Genomic DNA, 12,461 nt, shown 5'->3' on the forward strand with positions numbered 1-12,461 from the left:
GCCCCAGCGACAGATTCAAAATTGGCCATGCCCCCTTCCGTCACGGCTCCACGCTGCCGCTTTTGCTCAACGGCTGCCAAATCCTCATATTCATCAGCAGCTTTACAGTAAGCGGCCCCTTCCAACACACGAGAGCCTGCTGCTTCTCCTCCATACTCATGTCTTGGAAGCTTTTGTCAGCTATCGCTGGTTTAGGAGCTGGCAGCTTGCCCCCTCTATGCTTCCACCTTTCCTTTTCTTTACTCCTCTCGGCATCTACCAGAGCAAAATCGGGAAAGTCCTTAGGGTCCAACCACACACGTGCCCCAGTGGTAAACCGAGGGTCCCTTGGCCACAAGCATTGCCTGGCCCAGTGACCAGAGGCATTACATAGATCACATACTCTGGGCGCCGGGCACCGATTAGCCTCATTTCCAGGTTTTTTACACCTCCTGCAGCATTGCTCAGAGTCACAAACATCATCTATATGGCCATATTTATGGCAAGTAGGGCAGAATTCCGGCATATCCGGGTAAAAGAGAAAACCCCTCTCCCCACCGAAGGTAAAGACCGCAGGGGGTCTAGCCACTCCACCAATCCCCTCACGGTCCTCCTTGAAATTCACAAAATATCTGTATTCCCGTTCCGTATGCCGTATTCATTCCTTAGGGGTTCCCCCCCTTTCACTGAGGAACAATATTTCAGCAAAAACAATCTGACAATTGCCAAGTCCACGTCCGGGTTGTACATATGGACTGTAACCATAATCTCCTTCAACATATACATAAGTTTTACCTCCATACGTAACAGAAACTGGTCATCTTTATGTTTTTTCACCAATTCAAAGGCATTCAAAAGGGTAGATTCTCTATAAAATGTCACATCATAAATACATTGATTTGTGAACTCTTGAATCATCTGAATATCTTCCAGTGTCAGCTGCAGGGTTGTCATCAAAACTCTTTCTACTATACACTCCAATGACATTGATCTTTTAAAGTCTGGCCGCACCAGAAATCTAAGGGTACGCCAACGGTCCATCGCCCCTCTTCGGTTAGGGCCCCCACAGGGAGGAACCCCAACTAAACCCTCCGGCCAGACACTTGGTCTTAGCCAAAAGGCCGATAAGCGGTAACCCAATTATTCTCCGCAGCCGCCGACACAGCACCCTCTGTGGCAATTAAGGCAAAATACCTTCTAAATACAGCAGCGGCTACCAGCGCACAGGACAGCGCTGCACGGCACAGCCGGCTAACCCTGGCCGGCTACCGGCTGCCAGGGGGGGCCCCCTTCCCACTGCCTCTGCAGGCCTGCCGGGCCACCGGGATGGGCGCACCTGTGCTAAACGCAGACGCATGGGCCAGGCTCAGCTGCCGCCTGAATGCATTTGCATGGCCCCTCCCACCGCCGGAACAGCCGTCACCCCTCCGCTGCCGTGCCTCCACGCTGAAAAGAAAAGTAAAGTAGGCTTCCGGCTCCCTGAATTCCGGCAACACGCTAGGAGAGAGTGTGGTGGGCAGAGGAACTCAAGTCTCTAGCCTGGCAGGCTTGCTCTGGCTGTTTGAAAACACAGTGAGTTTCTCTTCATTCATCCTCCTTCCCCTTAAACGCTTTTCTGTCTGGACGTGCGGGGTGTGCCACAAGAGGGAGACACAGGCCGGGAAGTGGAAAGCCTAAACAGGAGATGCCAGCCTAGCCTGCTACACACACTCACAGCCTGCCACTGATGCAGGCACCTGAGCAGGTGCTCACAGGAAGTCAACCGATGATGTCACAATGCCCTGGGCCCAGGCTATATAAGGGGCTGCAGCCAGGGCTCTGCCTGCCAGTGCGCTGGCAGCTCTCCAGGGGAAGGGTGCTGCTGCTCCTTCTCTTGCAGGGGACAAAGTGCAAACATGAAGAAAAGTGGTCCGGTCATGTTTTTTTGGGGGCGCAGCAACTGCGCAGCGCAAGTACAGTTCAGTTGAAGTAAAATTAAAAAAAATGTTTTTTCTTCCTTCTTTTCTTGTCTGTTCACTGGTAGCAGCACAGCAGTAGCAGCACAAACACAGACATAGAGCGCACAGCAGGGGGGCAAAACAGCACTTGCTACTGGCAAATTCACTTTGCAGAGGGACACTTAATTTCTCCATTAGACTTCACTCCACTTTGTTAGTTAGTTAGTTAGTTAGTTAGTCAGCTGGGTATTTGAGTAGTTTTGATCTGTTTTTTGACACTAGTTAGAGAGAGTAGTGCACCGGTCCTGGAGGTACTGCAATACCAGGTCGATGCGCGGAGTGGACAGAGCAAGCTCTTCTTCCATCTCCCTGTTCCAAAAATCCATTTAATATATGGTCCCCAGATAGGGGACGTATCAGATATTAAACTGATAAGAACAGATTTTTTTTTTTTATAATCTACATCATCATCATCTAATTACCCTCAACCAGTGGAAATGAGTTTTAACAAAACTCCCCTACTTCAAGACTCAATTTTAGCTTTCACTCTGTTCTTATTTTATTTCCCTAATTTGTATTCCACTTTTGTATACTCCATTTCACATCTGCTCTCTCACCTTCTTTCTTCCTATCCCATAAATAATATACATACATCTCTGCCAATGTCATTTTGTATGCCTAAGTTGTTATTATTTCTTTTCCAAAAAACAAAATATTTCTAACTTTCCATAAGACTTCTTTCGCTGTATTAATTACTTGCCACACTACTCCTGCTTTCCCTTCTTCACATTCAATTTTCCTCCCATAAACTATTAAAAGAAATAACGGGATTAAAAAAACTGGACCATGATACAATAAAGTGCCAATTCTCCTCCAAAACTTCTGTGCAAAATTACAATTCCATATAAAGTGCATAACAGACTCGTCCAAACCACATCTCCTCCTAGGAAATCTTGCGTTCCTCCCCAATCTCCTTCTGTACTGGAACTCTTTCACCGGCACACATCTATGCACTATTGCCCATGCTAAATCTTTCTGGCTGTTTGTTAGATTTTTATTCACCACCATATTCCATATCTCTTTACACACTCTCTCATTAACCTCCCTGCCGTTATAAAAAATTGCTGCGCACGGCAGGGAGGGTGTTTTTTGGCATTTTTTTTTCTTTGCATGTAGCTAGCCTAGCGCTAGCTACATGCTTCCCCCCTCCCTGCGGCGTCCCCCCGAATGCGCCGATCGCCGCCGGCGCATATACCCATCCGGAAATCCCGTTCTGAACGGGATTTCCAGGAGAGCTTCCCCCGTCGCCATGGCGAGGGAGTCCCGAATCACCCCTCGACGCTGTCTGGCACTGATTGGCCAGGCAGCGCACGGGTCTCGGAGGGGGGGGCACCCTCTGATGCGGCGGGTTGCGGCGAATCGGCGCGGAGCGGCGGCGATCGTAAGTTACACGCAGCTAGCAAAGTGCTAGCTGTGTGTAACAAAAAAAAATTATGCAAATCGGCCCAGCAGGGCCTGAGGAATCCTCCGCGGCAGGTTACCCCGAGCTGAGCTTGGGATAACAGGCAGGGAGGTTAAAACCACCAACCAGCTCCACTTCTTCTTTACTCCTCACTTCTTTCTCCACCAACCTAGCATTAGCTATCTCTTCCATTGCCAGTTCTTCCACATTATATTTTTTCACAAATTTCAATAAAATCACATAAAATTCAGAGGGGATAAAAGCACACGGTTTTGTTCTATCTATGTCTATCCATTTTAATTTTTTAAAAACCCATCCTCCACCATATAATAGATACTCACGGACCATCGCTTCTCTCTTCAGAAGTCTCACGATAAAAGCCACATACTTGGTTCCTAAAAACAATCTTAAATCCGGCACACTTATCCCGCCACATACTACCCTCTTCATCATTATACTCCTTTTTAATTTCTCCATCTTTGAATTCCATATAAATACAAACATTTCCCTTACAAACCTCTTCATAAATATTTCACTCGGGTAAAAAATCAAGCTAGGGTACAATAAAATCGGTAAAACAATTGCTTTTATAATTAAAACTTTCCCCACCATTGTCAGCTTCCTCAATCTCCAAAAACTCATCACTTGTTTGATCTTTTGTAGGGCCAGTTGCCAATTGTCTTCACCTGTAATTTTCTGATTAAAAATGATACCCAACACTTTCAACTTGTAATTTTTCATTGCAATTTTTGTATTTCTCTCTTTCTTTCCACTCTCCGAACGTACAGCACTCACTCTTGTCCACATTCACCTTAAAACCTGCCGCCATATTAAAACACTCCGCTAAAAGTACTGCTCTGTTTACTGACCTGTTATCTTAGCATAGTACAGTGACGTCATCCATATACGCTAAAAACGTTAAAATTTTCCCTCCACCACCCGGTACATTAAAACCATTAATAACCTTATCCTTTCTCAATGCCATCACTAAAGGCTCTATTGCGCATATAAATAGTAGCGGAGACAGTGGACATCCTTGCCGCACTCCTGACTTTATTGCAATTTTACCCGATTCATATCCATTCACTAATACTTTACAAAAAACATCATTATATAAAATCTTTAAACTTCTAATAAAACCTGGTGATATTCCCATTTTTTCTAGTACCCGAAACATAAAACTGTGATTCACTCGATCGTACACCTTTTCAAAATCAAAGGATACCACAGCCATTGATTAGTCTCTGCTTATAACATCATAAAGTGCATCCCGTATTAAAATCAGATTCTCCCCAATCGTCCTCCCCGGTATTGCACACGATTGTTGTGCTGTCACAACAGCCTCCTTTAATGTTATTTAACATTATTTATATTTTTTGTATTAGTATATTCCAGTCCCCCTGCACGATTTAGTTAATTAGCATTTCCCAACTGTAACTCCCTGCTCAACAGCCTTGTCTAGATGTTTCTGCAACAGTAGAGTTCAGTTAGTGAGGAGATCCTGCTGTGCTTGTAGTCGCATCATATTTTTACCTATGAATATGCTCTAAAAAACATCTTTGTATGCTTTCAACGCAAGTAAAGATACTACAGATTATACTTGGAGTCATTATTTCATCGAGTAAACTGCCTGTGGAGGTTTCTAAAATCAGTGTGGAGTCATACTGCTATACAGACTGGGTCTTCTGGAGTATGCCTCACACATAAAGCGGGAATTCGAAACAGAACAATTGTCCCTCTTCAATGACCTTGTGTATCACTCTTTTTAATCTGTTTGTAAATAATTTGGCTAAAATGTTATAATCACAGTTTAAAAGTGTAAATATTTTTTAATTTTATCTTTATCTCCTTTTTATAAATTAATGTAATAAAACCTTGTTTCTGAGAATCTGTCAAATTCCCTTTCTCCACCACCTCCACAAAAACCTCCAATATTTCCTCCTTAATAGTTTCCCAAAACACCTGATAAAATTCTATGGGTAATCCATCACTACCAGGCGTTTTATTTTTTTGAAAAGTTTTAATTGTTTCTTCTATTTCTCCCAAACTTATCTCTTCGTCCAATATCTTCCCATCCTCTATATCGATCTTTTTTTCAATTTTCTCTATAAAATCTCCCACCACACTCTCTTCTATACTTTTCCTCTCAAACAATTCCTCATAAAAGGATTGCACTTTTCCCAAAATTCCACGTATTTCATTTTCTCCTTCCATTTCATATATTCGTTTAATTGCTTTACACTTCTTGAAAAAAATATCTAGAGCATGTTTCTCCCTCCTCAATCTCTTTCACCCTTGAATTAAATATTATCTCCTTCCCTCTCTTTTTAATCCACTTTGTTATATTTTCTCTCACGTCTTTCAGGTCTTCTACTTCCACACCAAATTCCCTCGCTTTTATTAGCCATTGTAATTTATCAAAAGCATCCAATTCTTTTTTTACACCACTCCCACCAATCTCCACTGGTGTCAAATTTTAGTTTTTTAGTCTTCCAGATTTAAAAACTTCTTGCAAACTCCTCACATATCTCTCTCTCTTCTAATATACTAACATTCATCTTCCAATAATTCCTTTTTATATCCACCTCCTTCCCAATTCCCAACTCGCACTTTAGCACCAGGTGGTCCGAAAAAATATTTTCCTTAATCTCCATTTTAATTAAATTCACTTCTTTTGAAACAAAACAAAAATCGATCCTACTCTTGGATCTCCTGTTACTCCAGGTCCAACCCTCTGTGTCCCCATGTTTTTTCCTCCACACATCCACCAAATCAAAATCTATTTGTATTTCTTTTAGGAGTTTGGACGACTTATCCGCCCCTCTCACTCCCAAACAATCCTTATCTTCCAGGACACAGTTAAAGTTTCCCAAAATAATTTTCATTTCTGAACCACCCAAAAAAAATCTAAGTTTCTCAAACAAGGCAATTCTCCTCCTTTTCCCAACATAACCATATATATTTATTAATTTTATTCTGACATCGTTTATTTTTCCCACCAACATCAGAACCCTACCCGGTTCTATCTCTATTCTTTCATGCAACTCAAAAATATCCCTTTTAAAGAGGCACTATTAGCAAAAACATGCCCATCAAAGAAAACACATATGTAAGTAGATAAATACTTCCTCTACTTACATAACAGATGTGTTGCACTGTCCTCGGTTTCCTTCAATATAATTTTATAGTATAAATAAAGGGTCATCTTTTTCATGGCAGGGGCCATCTGGATTCCTCCGGGTATATTCTTCCCCCTCCCCGCACCCCCCTCCTCCCCGCACTTATCCTCAGCACAGCGGGGAGGAAAAGCTGCAGCTGGCAAAGACTCGCCTAACAATAGATCCAAGCGCTGCAGTTCCCCCCTATACTCTCTGCACTACCACCGGCGGCAGTGCAGAGAGTATGGGGGGAACTGCAGCGCCTGGGAACATTATTCCTGGAGTCTGTGCGCTGCCTTTATCCTTCCCCAAAGTTCTGTGCGGGGAAGAAGGATAATGCGGCGGCGGCGGGCGGCAGAAGGGGGGGCGTGGACATCACACTGGAGGAGGGGGGCAGAGGACAGTGAGAGGAGATAGCCTCTGGCCCCCCTTCGTGCGCTCTTACAGCGGCTACAACCGCCGCAGACAAGGGGAGAGCAGGCGGCCAATCGCAGAGCAGAGAGGTGATTGACAGAGGCTTTAGCCAATCAGCCTGCCTGTCATTTCTGTTCTGCGGCCTGCAGGCATGGGGAGAGAAAAACCTCTTAGGGAAAAAAGTAAGAAGGATTTTAACTTTTTGCATTGCCTTATTACCATCCTTTTTGTGTATGTAATAGGCATAATATGTGAAATCTATTTTCTATTTTAGCCTAACAGTTACTCTTTAAATAAAATCCCCAGTCCGGCATTCCTGGTTTCATTTTCCCCGGACCAGTACGCTAAATTAAAAGAACCAAGGTCAGTATAATCTTCATTATAACTTAAAAAACACTCTTGTAAGAAAATCATATCCACCTCCTCTTTTTGAAAAAAATCTAGTACAGTCTGCCTCTTCGCAGCTGCCTTAAGCCCTCTTACATTGAGGGATCCCACCTTCAGATCCATTTACCCTGGATCATTGTCATCCCTTGTTCCTATAACTATACTCCCACAGCTACCTGATGGCCAAGTGCTACTCTCACTTCTCCCTGTCTCAGTCAGCCTCAACATCGGAGGCTGAGGGGAGTCCGGAGTACCACTGTACACCAAAGGAGCCACAAAAGACATCTCCTCATCTATGCAGAGGCTGCTAGGGCTCTCCGGGCACAGCGAATCAGTGTCTGCTTTGCTCACCCCTGTTCCCTCCACCTCCAGCCTTGCCTTCTTGTCTCATACTTTCTTCCTCCTTTTCCTCCTCCACATCTCCCCTTTGTTTCTCCATGTCTCTCATCTCCATTTCCACCACCTCCTCCAACATTACGGTGTTCACAGGATCACTGTCTCTCAACACCTCAATTTCCACCTCTCCTCTTCCTCCTTTCCCCCTTTCTTCTTCAACCTCCAAGTGCAGCTTTCCTTTCTCTACACCCACACCAGCCTGTTCCTTTTTCTTTTTAGCTGGATCCTTCTTTTTCCTTTGTTTCTTGCTCTCCACCTTCTGCCACTCACCCTCCTTCTTCTTCCCTTCTTCTCCATGATCCATATCTCCCCAAAACAACACCTCCTCCTCACTTTCTCCACTTCCATCATCCTCAGAGTCTTCGTAATTATCTCCAAGATCCTCCCTCACCTCTCCCCTCTGTGGCACATTCACTTTCAGCACCTCTGCATATTCTTTAATTCTTTCTTGTTCCTCTCTCTCCATCGCTTGTTCCCTTGTTAACTGCACAGGGCACTCTCTATACAGGTGGTCCTTACTGTGGCACTTCCTGCACTGCTTGGTTTCCTTACACTGACTCACTCCATGACCCAGGCCACTACAATTCAGACATTGCATCATCTCTCTCCCCTTCCGCGCCTCCTTCTGCGCACAACACTCAAATGAAAAATGCCCAAAACCCGCACACTTCCAGCAGAATTTTGGCATTCCTGAGTATTTCATAAATCCCTTATTCCCTTTATATCAAAGGTCTGTTTCGGGTGATCATACCCATCATCTGAATTGCTCACCGCTCTCAGCTTCACTCTGAACGTCCTTTTGCCCACCCAAATTCCTTCCACACCGGTCACATCCCTTTGATATACCACCTCACCAAAGCAATGGTCCTTTAAATATTGCTCCGCCTCTCTCGGTTTTACATAGGGATTATACATTATCACCGTTACTGTTCTAGTGGGATTGCGGTGTTTTAAATCCAACTTAAATTTCCCCAGACTTGGGTCCTTTCCTTCTTTCTCCTCATACTTTCCTTTAAAAGAAATATATCCTCCTAGTTGCTCAAAAACTACTTCCACCAAACTCTGATTCCTGAACTCCACCAAAAACATAATTTGCATAGCACCCACACCACAAACTTTCAGCAATTCATCAAACACCATTCTAGATAAATCAGTATTAGTATTAGTATCACTCCCTTAAATACTAACATTGACCTGAAGTGCACCTCAGCACTGGCCTCAGCCCTGGCCTTAGTATTGCCTTCCCTGTCCTCCATCTTTCACCCTCAGGCCTCCCTCCCTAGAAGAAGTCTGCCCAGAAAGGTGGCTTGCTCCCAGCCTCTGGCCGGCAGGTAAATCCTACCAGCCTGGTTCTCCCAGGCTCCTAAAACTCCTAGGCCTCAAAAGTCCACACACAAAGGGTCGCGCGAGGACCAAATAAGCACTTGAGATTAGCCAAAAGGCCGAGAAGCGATAACCCATTTATTCTCCGCAGCCGCGCCCGCAATTAAGGCAAACTACCTTCTAAATGCAGCAGCGGCGACCAGCGCACAGGACAGCGCTGCATGGCACAGCCGGCTAACCCCGGCCGACTACTGGCTGCCAGGGGGGGGCCCCTTCCCACTGCCTCTGCAGGCCTGCCGGGCCACCGGGATGGGTGCACCTGTGCTAAACGCAGACGCACGGGCCAGGCTCAGCTGCTGCCTGATTGCATTTGCATGGCCCCGCCCACCCCTCCGCTGCCATGCCTCCACGCCGAAAAGAAAAGTAAAGTAGGCTTCTGGCTCCCTGCATTCCGGCAACACGCTAGGAAAGAGTGTGGAGGGCGAGGAACTCAAGTCTCTAGCCTGGCAGGCTTGCTCTGGCTGTTTGAAAACACAGTGCGTTTCTCTTAGTTCATCCTCCTTCCCCTTAAACGCTTTTCTGTCTGGACGTGTGCGGTGTGCCACAAGAGGGAGACACGGGCCGGGAAGTGGAAAGCCTAAACAGGAGTTGCCTTCCTAGCCTACTACACACACTCACAGCCTGGCAGTGATGCAGGCACCTGAGCAGGCAGGTGCTCACAGGAAGTCAACCGATGATGTCACAATGCCCTGGGCCCAGGCAGCTATATAAGGGGCTGCAGCCAGGGCTCTGCCTGCCAGTCCGATACTGCAATACCAGGTCGATGCGCGGAGTGGACAGAGCAAACTCTTCTTCCATCTCCCTGTTCCAAAAATCCATTTAATATATGGTCCCCAGATAGGGGACGTATCAGATATTAAACTGATAAGAACAGATTTTTTTTTTCTTCTTCCGGTCAGTTATCAAACCATCTCTCTTTTTGCTTACAGGAACGACATTACACCATTCCAAAACAAAGATTGGTCCGTTCGAAACATCATATCCGGTAAGTATATTAATCGTTAAGATTTTTTTTATTTATTTATTTTTTTTTGTTTAAAAAAAAACGAAATTTCCCAAGATAACATCTATACACAATTACTATTTTAGCCAAACTAAACAAAATACTTCCATCTAATTGTCTGCCACAAACTGTCAGCTTTACGCTTTCCAAGCTGTTTTTTATCATACACTAGCTGATTGCCCGGCGTTGCCCGGGAATGTATTTGTCTAGTGTTGGCTCCGCCCACTTTTTCTAACCCTAACACAAAATTACTCAATGACCAAGTTTGTGAGCTTTGCAGTCTTTGGAATCAATAATTTGCATTGAAATGAAAAAAGATCTGATTGGCTGTTTGTGGCTCCGCCCCCTTTTCTGAATTTGAACCCTAGTCACCCAATGACCAACTGTAGCAGGTTTGAGGCCTGTGCCATTAACAGTGCAAGAATGGCAGCAATTAAATATTCCCCTTGAGAAGCAATAGGTGAAGTTTGAATCACTTTTGTAGGCTCCACCCACTTTTCTGAATATTAAACCCAGTCACCCAGTGACCAACTGTGCAAAGTTTGAGAACCCTGCCATTAACAGTGTAAGAATGGCTGCAGTATACATTTTCCCAGTGAAATTTGTATTTGTCTCCGCCCACTAATGACCTGGAACTGCCTGCCCATGTATGTATTTGACCGGTTTTGGCTCCGCCCACTTTTTCTAACCCTAATGCACGAACACTCAATGACCAAGTTTGTGAGCTTTGGGGTCTTTGGCATCAATAATTTGTATATTCCCATAGAAATTAAACAAATCAGATTGGCTGTTTGTAGCTGCGCCCCTCTCCAACATTTGAATCCCAGTCACCCAATGACCAACTATAGCAGGTTTGAGGCCTCTGCTATTACCAGTGTAAAAATGGCAGCAATTTACATTTTCCGCTTGAAAATCAACAGGTGAATTTTGATTGGCTATGATAGGCTCCACCCCCTTCCCTGAATATTAATCTCAGTCACCCAGTGACCATCTTGGCAAAGTATGAGATCCCTGCCATTAACAGTGAAGAAGGGCTGCAGTTTACATTTTCCCAGTAAAATTTGTTTTTGGCTCCGCCCCCTTTTTGTAACCTGGACACAGTCACTCAATGACCAAGTTTGTGAGCTTTGGGTCCTTGTCATCAATAATTTGTATTTTCCCAGTGAAATGAAACACATCTGATTGGCTGTTTGTGGCTCTATCCCAGGCATGGGCAAACTTGGCCCTCCAGCTTTTAAGGAACTACAAATCCCACAATGCATTTGCCTTTATGAGTCATGACTGTGGCTGTCAGACTCCTGCAATGCATTCTATCCCCTTTTCTGAATTTGAACCCCAATGACCCAATGACCAACTGTATCATGTTTGAGGCTTGTGCCATTAACAGTGCAAGAATGGCAGCAATTTTAATATTTCCCTTGAAAATGAACTGGTGAATTCTGATTGGCTTTTTTTAGGCTCCACCCACTTATCTGTATAATAATCTGTGCCATTAACAGTGCAAGAATGGCAGCAATGTAAATATTCCCCTTGAAAATCAAAAGATGAATTTTGATTGGCTGCTGTACGCTCCACCCATTTTCCTGAATATTAATCCTAGTCACCCAGTGGCCAACTGTGTCAAGTTTGAGAACCCTGCCAATAACAGAATGGCTGAAATCAATCTAACAAATATGATTGGCTGTTTGTGGCTCCACCCCCTTTAGTGAATTTTGTTCCCAGTCACCCAATTACTGACTGTATCAGGTTTGAGGCCTCTGCCATTAACAGTGTAAGAATGGTAGCAATGTAAATATTCCCCATGAAAATCAATAGGTGAATTTTGATTGGCTGTTGTAGGCTCCACCCACATTTCTGACTAATAATCCCAGGCACCCAGTGGCCAATTGTGTCAAGTTTGGGAACCCTGCCATGTAAAAAATTAAGTTTCTGGCACCGCCCACTTTTGTAACCTTGACATATAGTCACTCAATTACCAAGTTTATCAGCTTTGGGGTCCTTGGTATCATTACTTTGTATATCTGATTGGCTGTTTGTGGCTCTGCCCCTTTCTGAATTTGAACCCCAGTCACCCAGTGACCAACTATACCAGGTTTGAGACATCTGCTATTAACAGTATAAGAATGGTAGCAGTTTAAATATTCCCTTTGAAAATCAAAAGTTGAATTTTGATTGGCTGTTGTAGGCTCCACCCACTTTCCAAAATTTCATTCACCCAATGACCAACTGTGCAAAGTTTGGCAACCCTGCCATTAACAGTGTAAGAATGGCTGCAGTTTATATTTTCCTAGTAAAATTTCAGGTTCCTGGCATCAAAAATGTGTGAATGGAAGCAGTTTATC

The 12,461-nt window shown here is 44.4% G+C and overlaps 1 non-coding gene and 1 pseudogene across 1 annotated transcript; both read right to left on the reverse strand.

Moving 5' to 3' along the window:
• Positions 1-2,205: 2,205 nt before the first annotated feature.
• LOC137505730 (U2 spliceosomal RNA) lies at positions 2,206-2,420 on the reverse strand (annotated as a pseudogene).
• Positions 2,421-9,835: 7,415 nt separating this feature from the next.
• On the reverse strand, positions 9,836-10,019 carry LOC137505781 (U2 spliceosomal RNA). The gene has a single exon (XR_011020355.1). It is a non-coding gene; the product is annotated as a U2 spliceosomal RNA (small nuclear RNA).
• Between the last annotated feature and the right edge of the window lie 2,442 nt (positions 10,020-12,461).

This window comes from Hyperolius riggenbachi, chromosome 4, assembly GCF_040937935.1.
Source record: "Hyperolius riggenbachi isolate aHypRig1 chromosome 4, aHypRig1.pri, whole genome shotgun sequence".
In the NCBI taxonomy this organism is placed as follows: Eukaryota; Metazoa; Chordata; class Amphibia; order Anura; family Hyperoliidae; genus Hyperolius; species Hyperolius riggenbachi.